The sequence below is a fragment of the Panthera uncia genome, assembly GCF_023721935.1.
Source record: "Panthera uncia isolate 11264 chromosome A3 unlocalized genomic scaffold, Puncia_PCG_1.0 HiC_scaffold_11, whole genome shotgun sequence".
Taxonomy (NCBI): Eukaryota; Metazoa; Chordata; class Mammalia; order Carnivora; family Felidae; genus Panthera; species Panthera uncia.
In genome coordinates, this window is record NW_026057578.1 from 29,783,940 (window position 1) to 29,799,942 (window position 16,003).

At 36.3% G+C, this 16,003-nt stretch overlaps 1 protein-coding gene across 3 annotated transcripts in view; it reads right to left on the minus strand.

Moving 5' to 3' along the window:
- Nucleotides 1-16,003, minus strand: part of RNF24 (ring finger protein 24) — a 76,291-nt gene that overhangs the window by 49,681 nt on the left and 10,607 nt on the right. The window contains exon 2 of one of the 3 annotated variants that reach the window (XM_049651074.1): nucleotides 155-290. The exons of 1 other annotated variant lie outside the window; for it this stretch is intronic. The gene's annotated coding sequence lies outside the window, so the exon portion shown is untranslated. Of the gene's footprint in view, nucleotides 1-154; nucleotides 11,020-16,003 lie in introns of those variants that run through there. One more of the 3 variants, XM_049651072.1, reaches the window with a different exon arrangement.

A 16,003-nucleotide genomic window follows, 5' to 3' on the forward strand; every position in this document is an offset into this window, starting at 1 on the left:
ATTCTTAGCATGAAAACAAACCCTAAATGTAATATACCTGCTTACTTTTAGAAATAAGCTGATTCCCCCCACAAATGTTTTTTCTCACAACAAAAGAAATAAAAATGTAACAGGAGAGCAATGCCTGTGTCACTCAAAACCATACTCTAATTACCTGGGGATGTTTAATTTTCAACATCTCTCAAGTTTGATGAATGGGCCAGTGAGCCTCTTTCTTTAGAGCCAGATCTTATTCTACATTAATGGCTCATCATCTCCTGGGTTCTTGTACAGGTGGGCATAATAGACACCTGCAGAGCACAAAACAAATATAATTCTTAAAAACTGGTAAGTGCTTCTAGTTGCTGGAGTAAATGTATTATTGTTGGTGTAATGCTAATCTACTTATTTACTAGAATTATTAAAAAGATGGATCATGAAAAGAAAAATCTTCAGTATGAACTTTAAAAAAATTTTTTTGATTATGTTATGGATATGTTATTTGAGAAATGGTTATCTTTTCTATTCCTTCAAGAAAACCAACTTGATTATACAGAAGGAATTTAAATGATTATTTGCAGATGACAGTAAAATAAAAAAGAATACTTACTAATAAATATACACAATCTATATTAAGAAAATATGAAAGATACAAAAGAAGATGTAAATAACTGAAAATATATATCTGCTTCTTGGTTGTGGAAACTCAATATTATAAAGATTATCAATTTTCTTTAAATCTATAGATTTAATGCAGACAAAATGAAAAATACTGCCATAATTTGGCTTTTTTTCTGGAGGCTGGAGGGTAGTTAGAGAAGCTAGTTCTAGTTCAACAGGAAAAATGAAAATGGGAAAATAGCAGACATATTCCAAAAAAGAAAAACTTGTGTTACTACCACATGAACTGACAGATTACAGGACAGAATAGAGATGTGATAATTAATCATAGCTGCAGTTTGCCAAATATCTCCAGTTTTCCATCTTCTGGGCACATGTATGACTATACTGATGGTGTGAGACTCTTCAGGGCCCTCTTCCCTTTAGCCAGGACAAAGAGCAATGTTCAAGATGGTGGCAACCCTGTTGGCCTAAGTTACTGAGTGAAAGTCATGGTGCTGAGCCTCCAGCGACCCTTGATGGACATGTACCAAAAGGAAAGAAATTTCTTATTATAAACCACTAAGAGTTTGAGGTTGTTATGGCGGTTTAACCTAGCCTACCCTGGTGGATACAAGAAAGCTGGAGAGCAGTCTAAATTCATATAGGAATCTAATATATTATAAAGTTGATATTATCCAGTAGTTGATATTACCCATTAGTAAGCACTCACACATTAGTGACATTGCCAATTAGTAAAACTGTCAGCCTCCATGAGAACAACTTGACAAAATTATGCATGAATTTACCCATTGACCCAGCAATTCCACATTTAGGAATTTAACTTTCAAATGTGCTTACATGTCTACTCAAAAACACATATATACCAGGCTCTTCTTTGCAGTCCTGCTTGTAATAGCAAAAGGTTGGAAGCAACCTAAATATGTAACTGGTTACAGTTTATCACCATAAACTAATTTTGCAGTTGTTAAAAAATGTTGTAAATAAGATACCTAGGAATAAACCTAACCAAAGAGGTGAAAGACCTGTACTCTGAAAACTATAAAACACTGATGAAAGAAAGTGAAGACAATATAAAGAAATGGAAAGACATTCCATGCTCATGGATTGGAAGAAAAAATACTGATAAAATGTCCATACTATCCAAAGCAACCTACACATTTAATGCAATCCCTATCAAAATATCAACAGCATTTTTCACACAGAACTAGAACAAACAATCCTAAAATTTGTATGGAACTACAAAAGACCCCAAATAGCCAAAACAACCTAGGAAAAGAAAAGCAGAGCTGGAGGCATCACAATTTCAGACTTCAAGTTATATTACAAAGCTGTAGAAATTGAAACCGTATAGTACTGGCACAAAAACAGACACATGGTCAATGGAACAGAATGGAAAACCCAGAAATAAAGCCACAATTCTATGGTCAATTAATCTTTGACAAAGCAGGAAAAAGTATCCAATGGAAAAAAGTCTCCTCAACAAATGGCATTTGGAAAACTGAACAACAACTTGTAAAAGAATGAAACTGGACCACTTTCTTATACCATACACAAAAATAAATTAAAAATGGATTAAAGACCTAACTGTGAGATCTGAAACCATAAAAATCCTAGAAGCGAACACAGGCAGTAACCTCTTTGACATTGGCTGTAGCAACTTTTTTCTAGATATGTCTCCTGAGGCAAAGGAAACAAAAGCAAAAATAAGCTATTGGGACTACATCAAAGTAAAAAGCTTCTGCACACCAAAGGAAATAATCAACAAAACTAAAAGGCAACCTACAGAATGGGAGATGATATTTGCAAATGATATATTCAATAAAGGGCTAGTATCAAAAATACATAAAGAACTTATAAAACTCAACACTGAAAAACAAATAATCTAATTAGGAAATGGGCAGAAGACATGAAGATATTTCTCCAAAAAAGACATAAAAAACGAAACAAAAAATTAACCAAAAGACATACAGATGGCCAACAGACATATGAAAAGATGCTTTACCATCACTTATCATCAGGGAAATGCAAATCAAAACTACAATGAGATATCACCTCACACTGGTCAGAATGACTAAAATCAACACAAGAAAACAAAGGTGTTGGGAGGATGTGGAGAAAAAGGAATCCTCTTGCACTGCTGGTGGGAATGAAAATCGGGCAGCCACTCTGGAAACCAGTATGGAGGTTACTCAATAAGTTAAAAATAGAACTACCCTACGATCCAGCGATTGCACTACTGGGTATTACCCAAAGGATACAAAAACACTAATTCAAAGGGATACATGCACCCCCATATTTATTGCCCCATTATTTTTTATTTTTTTATTAAAAAAATTTTTTTAATGTTTTTATTTATTTTTGAGACAGAGAGAGACAGAGCATGAGCAGGGGAGGAGCTGAGAGAGAAGGAGACACAGAATCCAAAGCAGGCTCCAGGCTCTGAGCTGTTAGCACAGAGCCTGACGCGGGGCTCAAACTCACAGACTGTAAGATCATGATGTGAGCTGAAGTCGGACGCCCAACCGACTGAGCCACCCAGGTGCCCCTGCCCCATTATTTACAACAGCCAAAATATGGAAACAGTCCAAGAGTTCACTGATTGATGAATGGATAAAGAAAATGTGGTATATATATATATATATATATATATATATATATACACACACACACAAACACACACACACACACAGTGGAATACTACTCAGCCATAAAAAGAATGAAATCTTGCCATTTGCAACAACATGGATGGATGGAGCTAAAGAATGTAATGCTAAACAAAATAAGTCAGTCAGAGAAAGATAAATACCATATGATTTCACTCATATGTGGAAGTTAAGAAACAAATGAGCAATGGGGAAAAAGAGAGAGACAAACCTAGAAACAGACTCTTAACTATAGAGAACAAACTGATGGCTACCAGAGGAGAGGTGGGGGGGGGGGGGGAAGGGGTAAAATACGTGATGGGGATTAAAGAGTGCACCTATAATGATGAGCACTGGGTGATTAAAAATGTATTTTGTGCTGATTTGGCACAGTTTGCATGATAATATTACTAAGTAAACAAAATAAAAACAAGGTACAGAACTGTGTATGTGGCACATTACCATAAATGTAAAAAGATTAAGAGAGAAACTAGCTTTGCATATGCCTAAAACATCTCTTAAAGGATATATAAAAAACTGGTACCAGTGACTGTTTCTGACAGGGCTGGAGGAAGACTGACTTTTCATCAAATATCTGTTTAAAATACTGAACCTGGGTGGTTCAGTTGGTTAAGCCTCCAACTTCGGCTCAGGTCATGATCTTGTGGTTCACGGGTTCGAGCTCCACGTTGGACTCTCTCTGCCCCTCCCCTGCCTATGCTCTCTCGCTCTTTCTCAAAACTAAATAAACATTAAAAAATAAATAAATAGAATACCTTTTATATCTTATAATATGTGCATACATTACTTACTAAGGAGGCTACAACAGAAATTTAACTGTAAATGTAAATAGAAAAAGGTTCCCTGTGTTGTTTGTAAAGATTTGTAAGGATTTTTCAAATTTGATTATTATTTAAAAGACTTGGTTGAAAATCCTGGCCTTTTTGGGACAGATTTGGTGAGGAAAATTTTCCATAAGGATTATTAGATATTTCATAAATATCCTGTGGCTATCCATCTTAAATCAACATTTGCTTAGGATAATTATCTAATGATTTTAATTCCTCTTTTACAAATTATATAAATTGTTTCTTCTCTCAATTATCTAATATTTCTAGAACAATGTTAAAAATACAATGGAAATTGTTTTCCTCATAATCTTATGAGATTGTTGTTTTATCAATAAATAAGATGTGTAGGGGTGCCTGAGTGTCTCAGTAGGTTGAGCATCTGACCTTGGCTCAGGTCATGATCTCACAGTTCGTGAGTTTGAGCCCCACATCTGGCTCTGGGCTGACAGCTCAGAGCCTGGAGCCTGCTTCGGATTCTGTGTCTCCCTCTGTCTGCTCTGCCCCTCCGCTGCTTGCACTCTGTCTCTCGCATTGTCTCAAAAATAAATAAGCATTAAAAAATAAATAAATAAAATAAATAAATAGGATGTGTATAGCACTGAGACACAGACACAGGCACACATATACATACCATATATTAAGGAAGTTTCCATCTATTCTTAATAAACTACTTTTTTACTAAATTGGAAAATGCATTGCTTGAGGATAACAGATTTTATTTTTTCATTTTACCAACTCGGTAACAATCTTTTTAATATTTCTCTTCTTCAAAGATAAGCAATTGAAAAAAAAAAGAATCTGCTGCAGATCAGCATTTTTAGAATGTACCAATATATTGATACTAATACAAAGTTTAAAATTATGTGTTTCTGCCCTGTCTTGAGAGACATTTTGTTTAATTTGTGGTTCACTAAAACTAGATACTCCAAAAAAAAAAAGATAAGCAATTGAGGACTACTGATGAGCAGCTCTGACTTCACGAGATCTTCTATTTCTTTGGCCTTTTGGTCTTGGCTTTAAATTAAAAAAAATTTTTTTTAATGTTTACTCATTTTTGAGAGGGAGAGAGAGAGACAGAGCACAAGCAAGGGAGGGGCAGAGAGAGAGGGAGACACAGAATCCAAAGCAGGCTCCAAACTCTGAGCTGTCAGCACAGAGCCCAGTGAGGGGCTAGAATTTACACTGTGAGATCATGACTTGAGTGGAAGTTGGATGTTTAATCTACTAAACCATCCAGGCACCCCTGGTCTTGGTTTCAGATTGGGATTTTTGAAAAAGAGCCTGATTGATCTACATGAGGCTGCTTTAATGAAACAGCTAAAAATCAAGACAAAGCAAGAAGAATAATTAACATCTGATTGAAACCAGACAGCAGTCCTTCACCAGGTACTGAATCAGAGCATTAAACCACCTGAAATATGGATTTAGAATCAACTTTATAACCCTTAGATGTAAAATTTAAAAAAATTAAATTTCGCCACAGACACCTCAGCACTACTTAAATATATTGGCTGAGCTTTTTTTTTTTTTTTTCCAATTTGTTATAGAATAACTTACTTTTGGAAACAAACTACAAGTTTGTATATAGGCCTCATATAATTGGTAGACTGGACATTGTACCTTTCTAGGGTCTTTTTTGAAAGTAGATCCACAGCTTCCACTGATGACTTTCACTTTAAATTTCAGGAAAACCAACAAATTTGGAGCTTTCATATTTGAAATTCTCTTCTTAGTGTTATGACTTCTAAAGCAAAAGGGCTAGACATTGGCTTAAATAAGTAAAAATAATGTTCATGTAAAATCTCTATATTAAGTATACTATACAATATTCAGCTTACTGCTTTGTGGTTCTTAGTCATATTGGTTCAAGTTCAAACTGACTGTTAATGATAAAAGACTCAAAATAATGTAAACACAATTATAAATATATCACCTATGGATTCTGATTGCACTCAATGCTACAATACAATTAATCTAGGGAAAAAAATAACCTTAAAAATCTCTGAAACTGGAGAATCTTTTTTCTTCAAACAATTCTTTAGGATATGAACCAAAGTGAACATTTTGCATAGTGTTTTAGAGTTTATAACTAGCATTCACATATATAAATCTCATTTAATTCTTAAAATCACTGTGGGATGGGTATTATACTTTGTATTCAGATGAAGGAATTGAGACTAACAAAGGTCAAGGTAGCTGCCCTACAGAAAACAGTAGTGAATGGTGGAAGAGGGACTGAAACTCACATCTGAATCCAAATCCTTTCTTCTTCCCATAAGATCCTACTGCATCCTACTGTTGCATCCTACTGTTAGTGTTTCAATGGATGCACAAATGATTTCTGGGATTCCTGTGAGCAGTGAGTATGCTGATGCATCCTGGTTCATTGTTGTTGCCTTAGAGAGAGACTCAAGAAAGGCCAACAATATAATTACCAAACAATTTGGAGCTGTGAATATACATGTATATTTAAACTTTTAATTTTGAAATAATTTTAGATTTTCAGAGAAGCTGCACAAGTTACCATAAACCTTTCACCTAGCTTCCCCTAATGTTAAAATCTTACACAACCACCAGGACAGGAAATCAAGACTGGTGTAACACTACTGTACTGCCGACTTCATTCAAATTTCACCAGTTTTTCTATTGATTTTTTTTCTTTTCTAGGATCTACTCCAAGATCTCACATCCCATTTAATTGTGTCCCTTTATTTTTCTCCAATCTGTGACAAAGAACTGTGTCTTTTAAATTAAAATTAATTAAAGTTTATTTTATTCTGATTCTGAAAATGTCATGGCATTTCTGGAAACAGCACTGACTATTGAAAACATCACTTGGGAATTGCTGGGTATACGTGATAACCAAGAACACATCCTGAACAAAGAGCCAGAGTGGCCTGAAAGACAGAAAAAGAGCCACTCTTTAAATAAAGGAAAAAGTCAGCTGTGATAATCTGGAGAGGTCAGTTGTATTTAAGACGTTTGTCCACAGAAAATACACGAACAATCACTTGTAACTCCCTGGAAAAACACAGGTTACCAGACAGAAATCAATGCAACTCTGTTTAATGGAGCCGTCATGAAAGGTTATTATTATTATTATTTTTAATTAAAGGACTTGAGTTTGTTCAGTCTATAGATAAGGTAACTTAATAATTATATTCAAGTATACGAAAGGTTATTAGAAGGCACTACATTTCCTTTACATATGGATCACCTTTTGTAAATTGTATCATAAAAGTGGCTGAGTTGTGGCTAACTCTAAATCAAACCTGAACCACTGGGAAGGTGCACAGACAGACCCTGTTCAAGTTACTTTGGGGGAAGTGCCAAGAAGGTCCTCTATAAACTTTTATAGGTTACCTCCTATTCTTGAAAGTTCTGGGTTGAGCACATTAATTCCAGAACTTTATTGGTGAATTCTCAATTACCAAAAAGGTAATGGTTTTTTAGAATTCATTCGTACAGCTTAGAATCCCTGAAGAAGAAAGATTACATGGCATAAACTATACGTACTAAAACCTAAACAAGGAAGTTAAGTAAACCACAAGCACTTCTAGAGTAGTAAAACAAGAACAAGTTAACAAATGAAAAAGATTCTGTTGATTGAAGATTCTGTTATTGTACAGCCTTAAAATGAGAGAAAACAATGTCTCTGTGGTTTAGAAATTCATCAGCCAGGAAATGAGGGTAAATCAGAGGGCTCCACCACACTAAGTGAGCTCTATGGAAGATGCCATAGCAGAGGCATTAAGTGCAGATTCAACCTTAGCCATTTCCCTCACTATGGCTGTGGGCAAGTCTCAATTCCCTCATATGTTAAGTGGGGATAGTTACCACATCTGTCTCTGGAGGGTGTACCTGGTATATAGTGAGTGTTCATCAACATTATCAGGGTCTTTTCTAGTTCTTTGTTGCAAGGTTAGCATTGGAATTAGCGTCTGAATTTTCTCGTGTCAGGGATAATATGAGTCTAGGCCGCGTTTTCCTGGGTCATTCTTTTCCAATCCAAATCTTTGAGCCTGGGCCACAAGTGGACTTCTTTCTGATGTGACTTGGAATAGGGAATTCTGGGAAATGGGAATTAGTTTAGCTACATTTCTTCAACAACAGTTATAGATGGCTGATCTGTGTAAATCAAAAGCCTATCAGTTTTTAGATCTTAATTTTGTAGGAGAATTCTACAGCCATAAAACATCATCTAAGATGTTCATGACTAACTTAGCAAACCTCAAATAGTTATGAAGCCAGCGAAGTGTACAGGCTGTCTGGTACTTTGACACTGGTGATGATTACCTTAAGTTTATAGATAGTTTACCTTGTATTGCCTCAGGTTTATAGATATTATAGTCCTATGCATAGCCTCAAAGGCTCTCCTTTGTCTACTGGGATCGCTTTGTTCTTTTAAGAAAGATATGGGAAGACATCATCCTTAAGAGGATTTTAGGCAGACTATGGAACAGCTGAGATAATGGCACAGATGAAACATGTTATTTCAATATTCTGGGGGTGAGTCTGGTTCTGCTGATTTTGTATTTTCAAAAATTCTGAAAAGGTCATAATCATTCCAAAACAGTGAATAATTCTTCTCTAAATGGGTTTTTAAGAGTGAAGACTTGCAATATCATTAGCCCTTAGAGGCTCTTTCCTATATAAAAAAATTTTTACAAGACCACTACTAATCTTCATCATGCAAAACACTATTATTTTGATTTTGTAGATGGATATATTAGAGACTATTTATAAGTCTGTAATTTTTCTCCCTTTTCAAGATCAAGAATAAGATGGGTGGCTCAGGTCAAATGAAGCCTTACAAGGCATATGTTCTCTCTAAAGTCATTGTACATCTAGGGTTGGGTCTATTCTCTGCTTGATCAATTCTCTTGGGGGCTACTGGGCTCAGTGGGAAAAATTCACACTAACTAAACTCACAAGAGCCTGGTTCATAAATCTTAGTATCAACTCATGAATTCAAACCAGGAAATTGACCTAGCAATTCTCTCTTGGAAGATCTTATGCATTAACCCAGTTACAGAAAAGAGAATCACATATTCTTAAGAGATGTTCCCATTACATTGTCAGCTCTTCACCTATAAAATGACATTTCCATTTTGAGAACCAGTATCACCTACTAGAAATAGAAAACACTCCTTCTTTAATGGAAGAGATACAATGGCAAATGCTCCTTAGTTTTCCCTTTCATTTATCATCAACCAGATTGTAGTGGACTCCCCACCCCCAGTATCTTTTCTTCCTTTCTTCCACTATAGGTAGAACATTTAGTGAGGCACATGGCTATACTTCCCACCTTTCCTTGCAGCTATGCATGGCCATATGTCTCACGGATTCACATGTGATGATTCACATGGAAATATCTCATAATTATGCTTAACAGAGCAGTGAAGGTACCTTCTACTTTCTGCTTCATCCCTCTCTCCATTCTGCTTCCTGCAATGTGGATATCACCATCTTGCTCAATAAGAATATGGTTTACACCCAAGAGGGAGGGTAGAGTGCTAAGAAGGAAAAAGGGACAATTTTAGGTAAGCAGTCCCTGATGTCATGGAGCTCCATACCAGACTTGTGCCAACTATTACATGAGTGAGAAATAAAATTTAATCTTGTTTTAAGCCACTTTTTGTTTTGGGTTTTCTGCTACTCATAGCTGAATATTTATCTCATATATAGATGTTCTGGGTGAGTATTATTTTAAATTATTTTATATTAATAGTCCATTTGGAATATCAGACCATGGCTCCAAATTCTATTCAGAAAAATTTGATTTTCGCTAAATTGATATTTAGCCTTCTGTCATGACACCACATTAGAAAACTAATTAGAACACAGGAAATCCGACATTACAACACCCTAACCTCTTGATGTAATGTAGGAAGTAGCCTGGGCCCATCAGTAGTACATTTACCAATTACCTTCACAGAATCACAGAGTTAAAGACCATCAGCACTAATTAAGTATCATAGTCCAATTGCTCCAATTTATAGAGGAAGAACCTGAGGCACAGAGAGGTCAGGTTTTTCAAAGTCAAAAGGCTGGCCTTTGTTTTTTGTTCTTTTTTTTAACTACGTCCACAAATTTGAGGGGGAAGATGCTCTGAAGATTGTATTTCTGTGTATCCTATCTCCAACATTTATACTAATATCTATCTATCTATCTATCTATCTATCCATCTCATTGGTTATCCCCAAATAAAATATCTAGGCTTTAGCTCACCAAGCTCACATAAAAATAAAAAATGCAGTATGTAACCACAGACATTAGCACGTAACAGGTAGCACGTAAACACAGACATTATATGATAATGTCTGAGGTATGCAGAATATTCAACAGGAAAATTAGTTACAAAAGGAAAATAGCAAATAAAAATGAGAGTGTGCAACAGTTTGTTACAACAGTCCCACAGAGTTATATCTTATTATCCATATTGAATGATGTACCTATAATTATGACATTATTCACATACACAAATGAAGCTAAAAAGAATGCTGAGACATGAATGAATCTTTTCCACAGTCTATGTTAGAACACCATTCTTGGGTTGGCAGTTACAGTAACTATTTGTAGAACTTTTCTCATCATCTGTGATTGACAACCAGTCCTGAGATACCAGTCAACTTTACTTAAAAGAAAATCATTTCATCTCTTCTCCTTACAGGATAGGTTAGTGTACCTCTATGAATCTTTTTAAACAGGTTTACTCATTTTTGTGACTGGAGGGATGGGCAGAGAGAGGGGACAGAGGATCTGAAGTGGGCTCTGCACTGACAGCACAGAACCCGATGCAGAGCTTGAACTCACAAACTGTGAGATCATGACCTGAGCTGAAGCTAGATACTAACTGACTGAGCCACCCAGGCGCTCCCAGCTCTAGGAATCTTAGTATCTCTTTTTGTTATAAAAGAGAACATAGAGCTCTTTGCCCAGTGTCTTCCCGGTACCTTAGCTCCCAGCGCAGTAGCTGAGGGTGGGTTCTGTGCCCTGGAGCTTTGGAGCAGAAGTAGCTTCTGCACCCGGAGCCTGGACACGCCTCACCTGGCAGGTTACTGGAAAGTGCTGGTCCTACCCACGGGGAACTGCTTTGGACCTTGTTAAAAACCGAGAAGAGCCCTAATTTCACACCCCATGAAGTTCAATCAGCTTCCAAAGGAGAACTTATTTTAGATGCTCCCACGACCTCTTCGTAACGGAAATTACACCTCATTCCGTTGTGTACAGTACTTCAGAAGTCAAATTAATGAAGATTTGGGGTGATGGTGGGGTGGTCTGTAGCTGACGGCCAATAAAGAATTCTTGAAGAAAAAAAAAAAATAAAAGAGAACATAGATAGACCTTGAAAATATCATGCTAGGTAAAAGAAGCCAATCACAAAGGACCACATATTGTCTGATTCTTTTTATATGAAAGCCCAGAATAGGTAAAATCTATAGAGATACAAACAGATTAGTGATTGCTTAGGGTGGAGAACGGGCGAGCAGAAGGGGCAGGATGGAAGAGTGATGGCTAGGATACGGATTTCTTTTTGAGATAATCCAATAACAATGAGAATATTGTTAATATTAACAATGAGAATATTCTAAAAGTGACTGTGGTGATGGATGCCTAACTCTGAATATACCAAGAACCACTCACTGCATTGTACACTTTCAATGTATGGGCTATAAATTATGTCTCGGAAAAGCTGTTTAAAAAAAAGGGGAGAGGGAAGAGAACAGACTTAAGACAAACATTAGAAATGATGTATCCAGAATCTCCTAAAAAGTTAAGAAAGTATGCAGAGCAGTTAAGTGGTAACAATTTTTTTTAATATCATCTGACTGCTATTGGAATGGAACCAGCCAGAGCTCAGTAGCCAGGTGAAAATGGCAGCATCACGGTCTCATCCTTATGAAAAGGAGATCACTGACATGTAGCGAGGATTGTTTGTTCTTGTGTTCCATTTTGTGTTCAACTCTTTCCATGTTCCATCAAATTGCCTAACAGCAAAAATCATTAGGAGAGCACTTTATTAAATGAGATAGACCATGCTCACAATATCTCTGAAGTAACTCAATTATAAATTCAAAAACTCTGAAACATTCCATTAGAATTACCTTCATTGAAGCACACAGTTAACAAATAGTAGGGCCAGAACTTAAATACCACATGCCTTTTTTGCCTTTAGGAAATTAAACTTGTAATTAACTGCAAAAATGTATGCTAGGTTTATAAGAGTTGGAAAGTTAGTCTGAATAAAATGTGAGTTCCACTGATTTCACTACATTTGTTCTTATTTATCTTAGCCTGCAGAAAGTATTGAAATTCCTTATGAGGAGCCAGTTTTCATTTGCTTTATAGGAACTTTTAAGTCAGATTATATTTAAAATGTCAGAAAAAGAATATTAGAACTACAACCTCAGATCTAATAAATTCAGAATTGAACTATACCTTAACTTCATTAAACGTACTGGAGCTATTTAATAACAGTTATTTACCACAACATGTGAGATTTCTATAAATTCAGACTGAACAATACCTGGCTCTTAAAAGATACTCAGTAAGGGGGTGCCTGGGTGGCTCAGTCAGTTAAGTGTCCAACTTGGCTCAGGTCATGATCTTCCAGTTCGTGGATTCAGGCCCCGCATTAGGCTCTGTGCTGACAGCTCAGAGCCTGGAGACTGCTTTGGAGACTCTGTGTCTCCCCCTCCCTCTGTCCTTCCCCTGCTCAAGGTCTGTCTGTCTCTCTCTCAAAAATAAATAAACATTAAAAAAAAAGATACTCAATAAGAATTTATTGATATGAATAAAGGCAAGACAGTAAATCCAAGCAGCATACTGGATGAAATAATTGAGATATTCCTAAGAAGACAAAAGCCACCCTTGTGTGAGAATACACAAGCTTTGTGGCCTCCAAAGAGGAGAGTTTCAACCCCACAATTCCAGTACTCCACCACTTTCTAGCCCATACAGCACTTAACAAACAAGGAAACAAGACAAAGGCTGCATCTTGGGGCCCAGGCCCAGGGGCTTCCTGCTGCGTTAAATGAAGGTGAGGAGGCAACAGCTGAAATACAATTTCCTAGAGGGCTCTTAAAAACAACAACAACAACAACAACAACAACAACAACAATCTTCATCCTAATAGTGAAATCAACTCTACTACTCAGTAAGTGCAATGACTTAAAGAGAGTAGGTGTTCCACAAGCATCTGTGTTAATTCTAAAGTAGGAAAAGGTAATGGGTTTTTGTTTGTTTTTGTTTCTTGTTGGGTTTTTTTTGGTGCTGAAACCTAGGAAAATATAATTTTCAATACTAAAACTATTTCAGAGTCCTGATGAGGAATAGTTAGTTTTTATACTTAGCTCAACTGACTAAAAATAAGTATAGATCTTATTGATGGTCTCTTGAAAGATCCCTTTATAACAGCATTCTTTATCTTTCAGAAAAGACACACGGTATTATTATTTAAAAATAATAGTAGGCAAGGGTATGCCTATGAAAAATCATATTAGCACAAACTTTTAACGGCTTTCTCAAGTAACATTACAGACTCTCTAGAGATGGTCACTAAGCTAAGAACACTGGCCACTTTAATTTTCATTTGGTATCAAGGTTACTTTCCCCACAACACACAAATTCAAAAGATGAATAAAAACAATCTGGATTAAGGTAAATGAAGCATGACAAATAAGTAAGGCTTTTTTTTCAGCATGACTTTATTTAGTAGTTTTACTGGATAAGAATATGAAGACATGAGGTTAAACAAGAAGTATTAGGAGAAATGGTGATCAAGAGACACATAAAGTACAATTTAAATAAAAAGAATGATATCCAATAAAGAATTCTCCCTGTCTTTAAAGATATTCAAACATTAGTTCTACAACATACAACTCTGATTTCTTTACACACAATTTCACAAAAACACTGACAATATTTTAAGGACACACACACAAAATGCTCAGCCCGGGAAGAATGAATGGATAGATATTCAGGGGCTGGGCCAAATTGACTCTGGAAATCCCCTGATTTTTTAATCCTAATCTAGTACTCTTTCCTCTTCACTGCTTGATTCTAGTCTATAACAGGCTTTCATATATACACCTTGAACTTTCAGAGCAACTGGAGTCCACATTCTCAATTGTAAAAGAAAAGCAATCGTTCACATTTTGCTATAGTACTCAGAATTTCACTGTGACATTCATTAAAACAAAAGATTAACTCAATTCTTTTTATTCTGATTCAAACTCATTATCTTTTATCAAGAACACAATTATTATAAAAATACTTGACAGGGGCGTCTGGGTGGTTCAGCCGGTTAAGCGTCCGACTTCAGCTCAGGTCATGATCTCACAGCTCGTGGGTTGAGTCCCGCATCGGGCTCTGGGCTAACAGAGCCTGGAGCCTGCTTTGGATTCTGTGTCTCCCTCTCACTCTCTACCCCTCCCCTGGGTCATGCTCTGTCTCTCTGTCTCAAAAATAAACATTAAAAAAATATTTAAAAATATACTTGACAGCCTCTTATACAAAGCATATTTCAGGGTAACCCTAAATAGCCCTACTTGATGAGATAGTCTTCTTTACAGAATTCCTGTTACTAAATGTGGATCAGGTAACAGAATAAGAAAATCACCATTCTGCTGCAATGGATGAAATATGATACTGACATGACCATCAGTGGAGTCTTTTATCATTACTACAAGCAGGGTAGCCAGGCACAACAGCAGGCCTCTGGATGTGGTATAATATTAAGCACCTCCTAAGCATTCTTGCCAAAGCACTGAAGTCTGATTTTAGTCAAGCCTCTAGAGCTAACTTCCATTTGTAGGAAATACTAGGAATAGATTAATAAACTCACACCATGAAGAAGCCAACAGACAAATCCCAAATGTGAGATATTCCACAGGACAAATGACCTGGTTCCTGCAACTAACTAGTCCATGACATACCAAAAAAGGTGGGGAGAGAGGGCGGGAAGAGGATGTGCCCTAGATCAAATTAGACACGAGAGACAAAATGACCAAAAGTGGTCCAGGGACTTTGAATCCTGGTATGAACAAGACATCTCTAAAAAACATATTCTTGAGATAATCAGGCAAACCTGAATAGGGTCTATCTATTAGATGACACCAAGAAGTAAATGTTAATTTTATTAGGTGTGAGAATGGCATTTGGGGTCTATAAGACAATGTCTACTTTTTTTTAGAAATACATTTAGAAATATGTCAGGGTACATACACTGAAATGCTGGAGATTTGCTTTAAAATACCTCAGCAAACAGGGGCGCCTGGGTGGCTCAGTTGGTTGAATGTCTGACTCTTGATTTTGGCTCAGGTCATGATCCCAGGGTTTTGGGACTGAGCCCACACTGGGCTCTGTGCTGAGCATGGAGTCTGCTTAAGATTCTCATTCTCTCTCTCTCTCTCTCTCTCTCTCCTTCTGCCCCTCTCCCTTGCTCACATTCTCTCTTCTAAAATAAAAAAATTAAATATTAAAAATTAAAAAAAATACCTCAGCAAATGAAGGTGAAAGAAAAAAGGATAAATGAAACAAATGTGGCAAAACGCTGGTAACAGCTGAACATCTTGTGATGGGCATATGGAGGTATGTTGTACTATCTACTTTTGAATATACTTACAATTTTTTTATAATAAAAAAATGAAAAAGAAGAACCTCACTACCAGAGAAGTATGAAAAACAGTACAGGTGGGTGTTGTATGGAAACCAATTTGACAATAAACTTCATACATTGAAAAAAAAAAAAGAAAAACAGTACAGGTAAATCTTTTAAGTCATATTAATCTTGGGTAGAAAATAAACGGATCAATAAAAAAAAATCAATGGCAGTTGATTATTTAGAAATCGAGTTATAAGGAGAAACATCAATTTTCTCTCTGTACCATATGGTCAGTGCTA